The following is a 13,622-nucleotide window of genomic DNA, read 5'->3' as shown; positions in this document are numbered from 1 at the left end:
CATGCTATGTACACAGTGATTCCACAGAGAAGTTTCAAAAATGCACACCTACCACACATGTTAAGATGGGTGGACACAAAGCAGAACCCAAGCTTGTTTTTTTTTTTATAATTTACCCTTGTATTAATTGTAAGAATATTATGTTATTGTGGAAAATAATTGACTGACTATAGATTCTTTTTAATATCCGAGTATCTTGCCTATGAGTAAAATCTTTTGCGATTTCCAAGAAGTTCTCTGTCCGAGAAAAAATACCGCTCTATAAAGAGGAAGCTCTTGGAATGGCCACTGGGGAGGGCGCTTTTATACGCCCCCTTTAACATAATGGAAATTGTCCAGCCAGATTACGAAACCTTCCTTGATACGGTTAAGGCCTTAAAACCACGCCTGACAGCCAGGGAGGAAGCAGCGTCCTCCAACACTCTTAAAAGATCATCGTCGTCACTGACCAGCTCCAACAACATTAAAACACCTCGTCGCGAATCTCCTGCCCCAAAGCGATCTGTGGAGTCAAATCAAGGCCCGGTGACGCATTCGGTCTTAGAAAAAATGATGGATCTGCTCGCCAAACAAACTCAAGGCTATAGAAAACGTTGCGTCTCAAGTTTCAAATTTTGCATCCAAAAGCGACTACGGTGCATCAAACTTAGACGAGACTTTCGAATCTGTACCAGATACTACTACGGATGAAGAGATTGGAGCACCCTCACTAAACGTTCTACCACAAGAAAACCGGCTACCAACAAGTGCTAAAGCATCACAATCCTCATCTACAATTCTTGATACACTTTTCAAGCCAATTCTAAAATTCTTCCCATTGTCGTTAATGACTGGCCGATTGCTAAATACCTGAAAATTAAAAAAAAAAAACAATTTATAATTGTACTTTGCGTAATTGCATGTAATTTTTTTTTAAACCTTTTATAATTGTGAGCAGTGATGGCTATATAATAGACGTACTCGGTCCATTCCGGGCTACAACATCTGATGCTACCATTATGCAGTCATTAATGAATGAAGAAAATCCATTGCATTGGTTTTTAAACAGTGGCGATGTTTTTATAGTTGATAGGGGCTTTAGAGACAGCATTGTTGTAATCCAGTCTTGTGGCTATGAAGTCCACATGCCACCTACAAAAGACCGGACCGCTAGTCAACTGAAAACAGAACAGGCAAATAAGTCCCGATTGGTTACGATTTGCAGATGGGATGTTGAGGCGGTCAACGGCAAGTTTAAGAATAGGTTCAGGTTGTTGGGTCAAACGTATTTTAATCGTGCATTAAGTCATTTGTTCTGTGACTTTAAAATTGCAGCGGCCATAATGAACGCTTATTATCGAGTCGCTGTTGACAACAGATTCGCCGCCGAGATTGTAAATATAATTCATTCTAGAATGAACATGTCCAATCACTTGCATGATTATGTGCATATAAAAAATCTTAACAGACAGACTGTGAGTACGAATGTGGGGTCTGTGTTAGATATTATTATTCATTAAAAATACAATTATTTCAGGATCATGCCGCGAATATACGTGGAAATAGGAACTCGAACAGGAGAAGTAAACGGAGAGGCTGTAAGATCTGCGATGAATGAAGCTTTAGATAAGACTTTATCTATTTGTCTTTTTATTTTGCTTTAAAAAATGTACTTAGTTGTATTTATAAGGAGGAACGCTGGCTCCTAAGATACAGAGTTCCTCTAGTTTAGGAGTCAGCGTACATATTTCTGTAAAGTTAATGTTTTTGGCAAATAAAGATTTATTTTAAAGATTTTTTTTTTATTAGGAAGTCAGCCCAAACATACGGCATCAAACCAACAACATGCTGATGCATTATGGGTTAACAATCATACAAGAGAGGAAACTGGCGTACGAATATGCGAGAGTGAATCAGCTGCGCTATCCACCTAGCTGGAATCAAAATAAAATGGCAGGAAAAGAATGGCTGGATATTTATCGCCGCCGCGCCGTCAACTTCTGATATTCCTAGTCCAATTGATGAGGAGGCACGACAATTTTCGGAAAGCTCACAAGACGAAATTGAGGTACCTTTCATTAATTTAAATACTTCGGTAAATGATGTTGGACAGGGCAATTACGTGTGTGGGTGGGCCCTGCACAGATGAATTAAAAATGTTTGTAAAAGCTGCAAAGTTTGCAAAAAAAAATATGTATGGCGACCCTGAGAGCACATCAAATGAATATATAAGGGCCAAAGAATATAAAAAAAAAATAAAAAATCACTAATATATCGTAATATATCATCAAAAGCTATGGAAAAATGTTTCATACAGATACAAAATTTAGTGACGGAGATTTTGAAGAAAGATGTTCCTAAAAAACGATTGAAACAAAAAATTAAAATGTTTACTGACATATTTGTGGATTATCCCTTTAATTGTGATAAACATAGAAAACATTAAAAAATTATTTTGAACATACAGGAATTCATGTACTTGTATACAGTTGGTGCCGATCAATAAATCGGATTTTGTCTGGCAAAATCACATATCATGGTGAGGACGAAATAAAAACAGCAGCACAAACATATCAAAATCTAATCTAATTTATGTCTAATTTTATGTATCGTACTTTATTTCTTCTTCTATTTTGTGTTTTCTTCTTGTGTGTGTACCTTTTTCTAGAAATAAATGTTTTTTTCTTTTTTCTTTCTTCTTTTTCAAAATAAACATAAACATTTAATAAATAGAAAATAATATTTTTATTTTAAATAATACTCCTATAAGGGCTCTTTCAATTTATGCGTTTCGTATCGGACCGCTGCCGCACGTTTTCCGTGCCGCTAGTTATAACATGCTGCCGTGCCGTTGCAGTACGGTAGCAGTCCGTTACCAAACGCTTAAATTGAAAGCGTATCTGACTGCCGTGCGTTTGTATGCTAGTGCTGTTTTAAATTTATTTGACACCAGTTAAGCCATGGACGCTGACGAAGAAACATTACTGTTAGTGCTCTTCAACTGCCCGTCCGTATTATTACCACGGCTGACTTATATATTATAACCTCAAAACGCGCGTATTTCTGTACTTGAGTACCCGTAGAAATGCAAGATGATTAGATTAGATCAAAAAAATAATTTTTAGAGCACGAATATTCTCTGTCAAATCATATCGATATATCGATATTTTTGACGTGACAACCTCTTATAATTCGATAGAGCCGCCTGCACGCACGAAAAAACATGACTCATGCGGCGTTATCTCGCTCTGAGGCGTTCCGTGTAAAGCTTGAAGTGCAAGCGAGAGCGCGGAACGAGCGACAAAGAAGCACAATCGGACGTTGTCACGTTCAACTATCGTCAGTAAACCGACTTTACAGACAACCAATTTTTAATAAAAATATCAATATCGATATTGATATTTTCAAAAAAAATCGATACGATATACATATCGATACTTTATTGCATTTCCGACATCCCTATGGGACTTGCGACGTTGCCGTCCTGATGTCGAGCGTTCGCGGTACGGACGCCGCGCTGTTGCCGTACCGTGAATTTTGTATGAAAACAAACGACCGGCCGTGCGCCGTACGACAAACGCACCGCTACGGCACTGTAGCGGTCCGATACGAAACGCATAAATTGAAAGAGCCCTAATAATCAAAATCAATTATCTAGAAATTCCGTACCATTGTCAAAATTTACAATTTAATGTAAGTTTTAATTAACTGTAAATAAATAAATTGTAAAATAAAATTAATTTTTATTCAACTAGACTAAGACTTTTAAAATCTACTGTTATTTTTTATTTGTTTAAAAAAATATTGCCTTTGTTATTCTTTTGGTAAAAATGTGTCATTTACCCAGTTGTCTGAAGAGGCGGCTGAGGCCAGAAACAAACACTTCCGCATGTATAGGCAGAATTTTTCTAGAAAGTTTTCGCGAGAGAGCTGTAACAGGGATGTTTTGAACAGACTTCTGCTAAGTTCGGATCCTTTTTTGAGCAGTACGAGGCAAAGGCCCCGGAAAAAAAGTAGGCCGTTTTCCAGTGAGGCATTACAACTCTTGCTCCCGGAGATATCGTATGTCTCGTCTACAGAATGAGGAGGAGGATGGATCTAGTGAAGGCGAATCGGATTAGAACGACTTTGTAAAAAAATCTTTTATGTAAAATTTAATGAGTGTATGATGTTTTAAATACAAAATTATCATCTAAAACTGCTTTTTATTATATATCAAATCGAAAAATATCACACAATACTGGTGCTTTATTAGTTTACTGGTGCTTTATGTGTTTATACCGTTAAATTTAGATATAATTAATATTTTCACCATCAGTAACTTGGAAGATTCTATTATTATTCATGATTGGGAAAACAAGCAATGCAGAAAATGCAATGAAGTAGTTCTATTTCATTATACCTTGTCAAAAATTGTTACATTCGATTTAAATGGCACGCAAATGGTGTTTTTACATGAGGTACCTAAAAGTATAATAATTAAACAAAACATTTATAAATTATTAGGTGCCGTAGAATATGTTCCTCCAATACTTGGAACAATAGGGCATTATAAGTGTCATATTATAAGAAATAGCGGAATGCTTTGTTACGACGATAACAAGAGTAAATTAGAAGAGAGTACAAACGATTCTGTATATATCCATTTTTTAACTTATGTTTTAGTAGAGGTGTAAGAGCCGATGAAAAACATTTAAAGTTGAAGAATAATGATTTTGTTGATTTTTGAAATCTTTATATTTGTGCAATGAATAAAAATATTCAAATATTAAACAAGTTTTTTATTTCGTCTTATTTAGTATTTTATTTAAGTTTTTGACTAACAGAACAGAATGCCCTTGAACTGTGCTGTCATAGCCAGTTTGACAAAGATTAAAAACAAATCGACATTATGGTCACTCTACTAGAACATTGTATGGGGTAACATAATTCTTGAGATTACTCGCGTCCCAAACAGTGTTGAGGGTAAAAGGATATGTCATTTTAATGGGGTTAATATAAGGATTATATGGACGTCTACAGCAAAATCCTAGCTACTATAGTTATTGAGATATCATGGTTTAAAGTAACGTCAGGACTGCGCGGCCACGAGTTTTGTGTTTTAAATTGATTTCGTCTGTTTAATTACACTTTAGTCGTATTTTAAAGCTTTTGTCAGTTTCGACAAATTAAGACCTTTCTCCTTTTAACTCCTATACTATATGAAGTCTTCAATTTTAATAAAAAAAAATACTAAAAACAAAATAGCAAATCAAGGACTGCGCGGCCATGACTTTCAAGGCGAATATTTAATTATAATATTGATATAGAGCTTTGATTCATTTTTCGACAAATCTTGACAAATACAGACTTGAGTTGACAAAAGGAATTATTTCTCTATCCCAAGTAGTTGCTGAGATCTCCGTGGCCGCGCAGTCCTTGACGTCAGGATTGCGCGGCCAACTTAAAACGCTTATAACTTCTTTATTTCTGCTTTGACAAATACGGGGTTTGTTTCTTTCGATTTTGACAAATATCGACAAATTTTTGGCTGAAACCATTTTCTGATTTGATAACTTGGCGGTGCAATCCTGACGCACACAAAAGGTCCAACATCTCAAGCTACGACGAAGGTGAAAAAATTATTACAGACATGACAAATCGAAGTGACACAGATGATGGTGATAACTATAACTATCCCCAGAAGCGATACGAGAACCAAGCAGCCCTAAATTTAAATATTGTGGCGGACAAAATTGTGAAACCCAAACGTTCACAAAACAAACCATCAACTATCAATTTAAATGATGTAGCAGAAATCGTGGTAAGAAATAAATACTTATAAGAACCCGTTCAGTGACTTATTTCGTAATCAAATGCGAAAACATTGCTAGCGCAATTGCGCTAGCAATGTTTTCGCATCCAAAAAAAATCCTATTGTGGATTTCAATGGTCTGATTTTATTTACTACCTGAGTTACAGTTAGGCCACAAGGGGGTGGCTCGCGCCGCACCCGCACCCCCGCTTCACCCCTTTTTATTGTGCCTCCCTGCGTCCGTCCTCCGGCGCCGTTCAGTCATTTGCCTGCCTTTGCGCCTGACGATACGCTGTACGATACGATCCTCATTTGTGATATCTTCGACGATCTTTGCATTCTTTACGGACTTTCGAGTGCAATTACGATTTGGTTTTCTGACACGTACTTTGAATACTTTGGCCTTCACAACGGACTTTGAGTGCGATTACTATTTGGTTTTTGTTATATTTGAAAGATGAATGAGGAAATCAATGCGGGAATAAATAATGCACACCGGCTAGAATCGAGACTGACTTTTTATTTTTCAAATACCCACTTAGTAAATATTATCACGCACAGATAATTCATAATGCAAATACACTACATCTCCCCGACACCAATCGAAATATATTTAAGAATATAAATGTAAAGTATTTATAACTAAAATATAACTACATAGCCGTATCGAGCACTCTTATACAAACTAAAACAACATTGAACTTATGCTAGTAGAACATCTTATAAATAACTTAGCTATGAAACAAAGTCCATATAATTAACGCAATAGATTTTACTCGAAACCATACCTAACCGGGGCTCGGCGAGCCCGGACTGGACGATCGTTTAAGACGCTGTATGTATCTGGTCGAGATGACATTAAGCCACCTTCGGTGGGAAAGGTAGTAACGATTTTAGAAGCAGTTTCACACTCATCGTCTTCTTGGCTACTGTGCTCCACGGATCCCGAATAATTTTTATAAACTCTGAGTTGATCAATGTGTCTTTTATGTGCCATTTTCCCTTCTCCCACCTTATAGGAAAGAGGTCCTAGTCTATCTAAAATAACTCCCTCTACCCAGAATGATTTATTATTTCTATATTTTCTAAATAGTACTTTATCACCAAGTGAGAACTCACGAGTCGGTCTATTCGATATTATTTGTTTGCGTTGTTTCTGTCGAATCATTTCATTCAAATCGGGTCTAAGTGAATCAAACGCAGTCCTAACATTTTTTTTAAGTAACAACTCAGATGGCGAACGCCCTGTGGTACAATGTTTTGTATTACGGTACATTAATAGAAAATTTTGCAGGGCTTCATCACAATCTACGCCATCTAATTCCGCTTTCTTAAGGCAATTTTTAATTAATTTAACAGAGTTCTCAGCCGCCCCATTGCTACTTGGTTTATAAGGAGAAACTAAAATATGCTTAACATGGACGACACCTAGGTACTCAGCAAATTGTTTACTACTAAATGGTGGACCATTGTCCGAAACTAATTCATAAGGATAACCGAAACGAGCGAAAATCCCTCTAAGACAGTTAATAGTAACATCGGCACTTGTACATTTAACCAAAAATGCCTCAATCCATTTAGAGTATGCATCAATGAGAATAAAATAATATACGTTCAGTTTTGGGCTTAAAAAATCTACATGAACTCTGTACCAAGCTATCTGCGGCCACTCCCACGGATGGGTAGCCGCACGCGCCGGCGCCGGCCGAACCATCGCACACGTACGACAATCATTGCAAATACGCTCTAAATCCTTATCTAACCCCGGCCACCACACATAACTTCTCGCAAATGATTTCATACGCACGATACCTTGATGGGTTGAATGCAAAGCTGATAATACACGCTCGCGTAAATCACTCGGTATAACTACTCGTAATCCGAACATAATACATTCTTGTTCAATACTAAGGGCGTCACGTACTTTCCAATATAACTTAAATTTATCATCTAAACAAAATTCCCAGTTTTGCCTTAAAAATATAAGTACCTTAGATAAAATTATGTCTTTCTTTGTCGACTGAGCTATGTCGCGGTAAGTTATCGATAAAGAACTTTCAACAAAATTTAAAAATTCAAATGATTCATTGTTACATACCGCAGCGTCTAATTGTTTGGACGGCAATCGCGATAATGCGTCCGCCACGCAATTCTTATCTGATCGAACGCACTCAATTCTATAATTATATTCTGCTAAAATAACCGCCCAACGCTGCAAACGCCCCGCCACCATGCGCGGAATACTTTTTTCTTGATAAAAAATATTTGCTAACGGTTTACAATCAGTTATTAGAGTAAATTGTCTGCCATACAAATAACAATGAAATTTATGTACAGCAAATATAACCGCTAAGCCTTCCCTACAAATCTGAGCATAGTTACGTTCGGACGCAGTCAAGGTACGTGACGCGTGAGCCACGGGACGCTCGGAATCGGGTGCATTGTTAGCGTCGCGCTGCATCAGGGCCGCGCCGACACCGTACGGCGACGCGTCACAATATAAGCGCAATGGTAAATTTGGATTATAATGGACCAATACCAGGTCATCTGACAACATTCTCTTGATTTCTTTAAAAGAGTTATTACAATTAGTACACCAAATAAATTTAACATTTTTTTTTAATAAATTATGCAAAGGATATAGCACTGTACTAAGGTTTGGTAAAAATTTTGCATAGTAATTAACGAGACCTAAAAACGCTTTTAATTGTGACACATTACACGGTACAGGCGTTGATTTAATTACATCAATTTTCACTGTTTCCGTTCTTAATCCATGCGCATCAATAACATGTCCTAAATATGAAACAGATCTCTGAAAAAATTTACATTTATTAGGGGCTACTCTAAGGCCCGCTTGCGATAAAATATCAAACACTCTCATTAATCGTTTCATGTGATCTGCGTCATCAACACCCGTTATTAAAATATCGTCGATAAATGTTGTAACAAACTTTAATTTAATTAATTTGTCGATAAATCGTTGAAAAATACTCACGGCCGTTTTAATTCCGAATGGTAATCGGTTATAACAAAATATACCTCTATGAGTCACAATACAACACATGAGTTTAGATTCATCCGACAGCTTCAATTGTTGATACGCATGACTTAAATCGATTTTACTAAATAATTTACCTCCCTGTAACTCACAAAAAATGTCTTCGATTCTAGGAATCGGATATTTGTCGTCTAACAACACCGGGTTTAATGTTATCTTAAAATCCCCGCACAAACGAATATCTCCATTACTTTTAATAACCGGTACAATAGGAGTACCCCACTCACTGGTATCCACGGGTGAGATAATACCTTCTTGTTGGAGACGGGCTAATTCTTTATCGACCGCGTCACGAAGTGAGTATGGAATCAAACGAGCTTTACAGAAAATGGGCCGTGCGTCTGATTTCAATTTTAATTCAACCTCTGGGCCATTATAGGTACCGATTCCAGATTTAAATACATTCGGATATTTACGCATTAATTGGCTACATATGTCATCGTGCCGCATTAACTGAACTGCGTCAATGTCGTCATGCGATTTATTCGGTTCTAAACTATTAATATTAATACATTTAATATTTAATGCTTTCATCCACTGTCGACCTAACAGAGCGGACGTCGCATCGCTATCGACAATAATTAAATCTAAATCATAAGCACTTTTATTTTTGTACAAAATATCGCATTTTATTTTACCCATCGGCTTAACACTGTGCCCGTTATACATTTTCAAATTAACACTAGTAGGCGTTATAGACATGTGAGAAAAATATTTCTTATACAACAAAATAGGAATCACACTCACTCCTGCGCCACTATCGACTTGCATATCAATTAAAACCCCATTTATGCTTAATTTTACATACCAAGGACTATTATCGTACTGCTCGCCACATATGTCCATCGTATAAATACCTACAGTCTCACAATTGTCCGTAAACTCTTCACCGACACTCGATTCATCACTCCCCAAGTGATTTACCCTTTCACATTTACGCTTTTTGCAGACCTTGGCTATATGACCACGCTGGCCGCACACATAACACGACACTTTACTAAAACTACACAAATGTGGAGCGTGCTGGCCCGCACACCGCCAGCACGTCGGCCCCGCGGCCGTGCTGCGCTGCCGGCGCGAGCCCGCGCCCGCGCTGCTCCCTCGCGGCCTGCCGCCGCCGCCCGGCGCGCCGCCTCCGCGCGCTCCTCCGCTGGCCCGCGCCGCCGCGAGCCGTACACCGCGTGCACCGCTTCCGCCTGCCCTTGCGGCTCCGCTGCCGCCCGCGAGTCTCGATCGGCGGCTTCCAAAGATAACGCAATCTCTGTCGCTCGAGCGTACGTTAAAGTCTCTTCCGTTAATAATCGAAAGCGAATGGTATCACTACGAATGCCGTACACAAACTGATCCCTTAGATTCTCTTCCAAATATTTAGTTCCTTCAAAATTGCAATTCCTCGCCATCTGTTTCAACCGTGCCATGAAATCGTTCAAAGATTGACCGGCTTCTTGTTTGCAAGCGCGAAAAGACATCCGTTCGGCGATCTCACATTTTTTTGGAATTAGGTGGTTGCGCACTTTCTTCACGATTTCATCAAAATTTAGGTCCTCGGGTTTTTTAGGGTAACATAAATCGATAATTAAATCCAAAGTTTCTGCACCCACGACGGCGATCAAATATTTAGTACGTGATGCGGCATTTAGGTTATGTATGTCGAACCACGCTTCCAACTGGCTCACGTATATATTCCACTTACATGTTGTACTATTAAACTCTTTAATGTTCAAATTGGATAAAGGAATGTCATATCCCATCCTCGTCGCCAAATATGTTATATTTGAAAGATGAATGAGGAAATCAATGCGGGAATAAATAATGCACACCGGCTAGAATCAGGACTGACTTTTTATTTTTCAAATACCCACTTAGTAAATATTATCACGCACAGATAATTCATAATGCAAATACACTACAGTTTTGTGATACGGAATTCGACAACTTTGGCTTTCTCAACGGACTTTTCGAACTCATTAATTTGGTGATATGTCTTTTTCATCAAGAGATTATGCTCTTATGCATTACTATTATGGCTATGCAAGAGGAAACGCTTCTGAAGCAGTCAGGTTGTACAGGGAGCAAGTACAAAATGGAGGTGGACCTCAGCCTGAAACTTGCCTGATCATCGCATGATTTTAAGAGTTTATAACTCTTACATGGAGGGACATCTACCAGGCACAAGATCCGGGCGTCCACGTGAAATGCACGACCCTGATACCGTCGAATCAGTGCTCGAGGAAGTGGCTAGAGATCCATCAGTTAGTGTGAGGACCCTAGAACATCGAATTGGAATTCCAAAGTCACAGGCACATCGAATACTCCAGCAAGAGGGTTTTCACCCATACCATATTCAAAGAGTGCAGCAGCTGAAGCCCGAAGATTACCCGAGAAGAGTGGCATTTTGTCAAGAAATGTTGCGGCGTCAAGCTGAAAACGAAATTTTTTTCCATTGCGTGGCCCCCACGATCCCCAGACTTAAACCCAATTGATTTCTTTGTCTGGGGATATTACAAATAATTGGTCTACGCTAAAGAAATAAGAAACGTACAAGATCTACGAACAAAATTGCGACACGCAGAAGAAAAAATAAAAAACCACAGAATAGCGTTTATTCGATTAAAAGAAAACTTTTTCAGAAGATGCAGAATTTGTATTGAGCAGGAAGGGAGACATTTCGAAAACTTTTTATAATAAATAATGAATAATAATTACTTTTTGTTTCATTTAGCTTCCCCTGTTTAAAGATTTTATTTTTGTTACTTAATTTAATTTTTAAGTATCACACAATTACAACGAGTCCAAAAATTTTCTAAAAAATTTTCTTTCAAAATGGTAAAATCTGAGCTTCTTTGTAATCATTTACGATTTGTTAACAATTTAATTAACTCTAAGGGCCACTTGCAGGAATACTTTAAATCGAGATTTACTGGAACAAAAACTCGATTTAGGTCTACATCTGATTTAACGTCTTGCTCAATAAGATTTAGCTTAAAATCTCGATTTAAATTGGCGTCAAAGTTAAACCGGCGTGTAGGTCGGTTTATAGTTGTTAAATCTCGATTTTACTGACAGATAACGTTATTGTCATGTTATTGTAGATTTGTTCTTTCTGTTATTACGTGAAAATGGATCTATTAGCTTTAACAGTAGCGTACAATGATAATGATTTGTTATCAGACGATGACGAGCTAATCGTGCAATATTTAGAAACCCCGTTTTTCTCTCGAAGAGTCTATAATGGAAGTGATTTATATAGCACGTTACGAGATGACGAATTCTTGAAAAGATTCCGGTTAAGTAAACGCAGTGCAACATTCCTGCTTGATAAAATTATTCATAATTTTCCAAATACTTTCAACAGGTAAGCTGTGAATAAACATGTACCTACTAGACTAGAATCCATCCGCCTTCAACTAACCTAAATAAAATGTATGGGTAAAAATACTATTAATACCTAAAAATACCAAACGACACTCGAACCCAAACTTCATTTTATTTTTTCAGAAATGCTGTATCCCCAATGAACCAGCTTCTATGCACCCTGAGATATTATGCTACTGGTAGTCAATTAACAGCTTGTGGAGATGTTATTGGAGCTCATGAGTCCACTGCCTGTAGAATATTGCATCGAGTAACACATGCAATTGCTTCTTTATATTCAGAGTTTATTAAAATGCCTGTTACTGTTGATGAACAAAATAATGCTGTGGCAAAGTTTTATGATATAGCAAAATTTCCCCGTTGTATTGGCGCTATAGATTGTACACATATAAAAATTTTATCTCCGGGTACGTAACTTTAATGAAATATCTTTGTTCTGTTTTTGTTTGCATGTCTATAAATATCCAGATTATATAATATGTAACATGTTCTCTTATCAACAGGTGGTGATTATGCTGAAATTTATAGGAATCGAAAGGGCTATTTTTCCATTAATACCCAGTGCATATGCTCGGCCAATTTACTTTTCCTAGATGTAGTGGCTCGTTGGCATGGTTCAGTACACGATGCTAACATTTGGGACAACTGTGCACAAAAGAGAAACTTTGTTCAAGTAGGTATTTTCATCCAATATTAAAAAATTAAGTGAAATATATCTGCACATCTGGCACCACTCTCTTATTATAACATTACTTACCTAATGTATGTCAGAAATTAACATTAATAAATATTAAATACTATTGAAGTAAATTTTTATTATTCATCTAAGGAAAGTACTACAAACTGAATTTCACACGCAATTTTAAATGATGTTACTTACTACTTTTGAGGGAGTTTACAATGAAAAATTATTGGTTGGGGATAGTGGTTATTCTCAGACCAGATACATGATGATACCACTGACTGAAAATACACCTAGTACAAGAGGTGAAAAATTATACCAGGAGTCTCAAATAAGAACTCGAAATGTAATAGAGAGAACATTTGGTATTTGGAAGAGAAGATTTCCTATTCTTTCAAAAGGAATAAATGTTAAATTACGAAGAGTGCCAGGTAAAACTATTTCCATACTTTAGCGGGTTGCAGACCAAGAGCTAAAATCAAATCAGCTTGGTTTGCTTAGCCGAGTTCTATACATTTGTAATTGCAGTCTGCTGCATCTATGTTACCTTGCTATACATTTTTTGACCTTTATTTATAAAATATCTCACTTATTATTTTACAGGTATCATTGTTGCTACTGCAGTTCTACATAATATTGCAATTTTACAAAAGGATTCAGAACCACCAGATGAAGATATACTACATATACCTGATATACCAATAGCGATACCAACAAACTCCAGAACTTTG

The 13,622-nt window shown here is 37.3% G+C and overlaps 1 protein-coding gene and 1 long non-coding RNA gene across 2 annotated transcripts in view; one reads left to right on the top strand and one right to left on the bottom strand.

Annotated features, from left to right (window-relative positions):
• Positions 1–13,622, bottom strand: part of LOC149476771 (E3 ubiquitin-protein ligase SH3RF1-like) — a 386,219-nt gene that overhangs the window by 294,505 nt on the left and 78,092 nt on the right. The window lies entirely within an intron of this gene.
• On the top strand, positions 12,695–13,607 carry LOC149476777 (uncharacterized). The gene is made up of 3 exons (XR_016317729.1): positions 12,695–12,882; positions 13,100–13,322; positions 13,495–13,607. It is a non-coding gene; the product is annotated as an uncharacterized LOC149476777 (long non-coding RNA).

This window comes from Colias philodice, chromosome 26, assembly GCF_061535455.1.
Source record: "Colias philodice isolate Cphi_HAF_F1 chromosome 26, ilColPhil1 Martin Lab GWU primary, whole genome shotgun sequence".
NCBI classification, from domain to species: Eukaryota; Metazoa; Arthropoda; class Insecta; order Lepidoptera; family Pieridae; genus Colias; species Colias philodice.
Note: the sequence above shows the minus strand (reverse complement) of the source record. Positions and strands in the feature narration are given on the sequence as shown.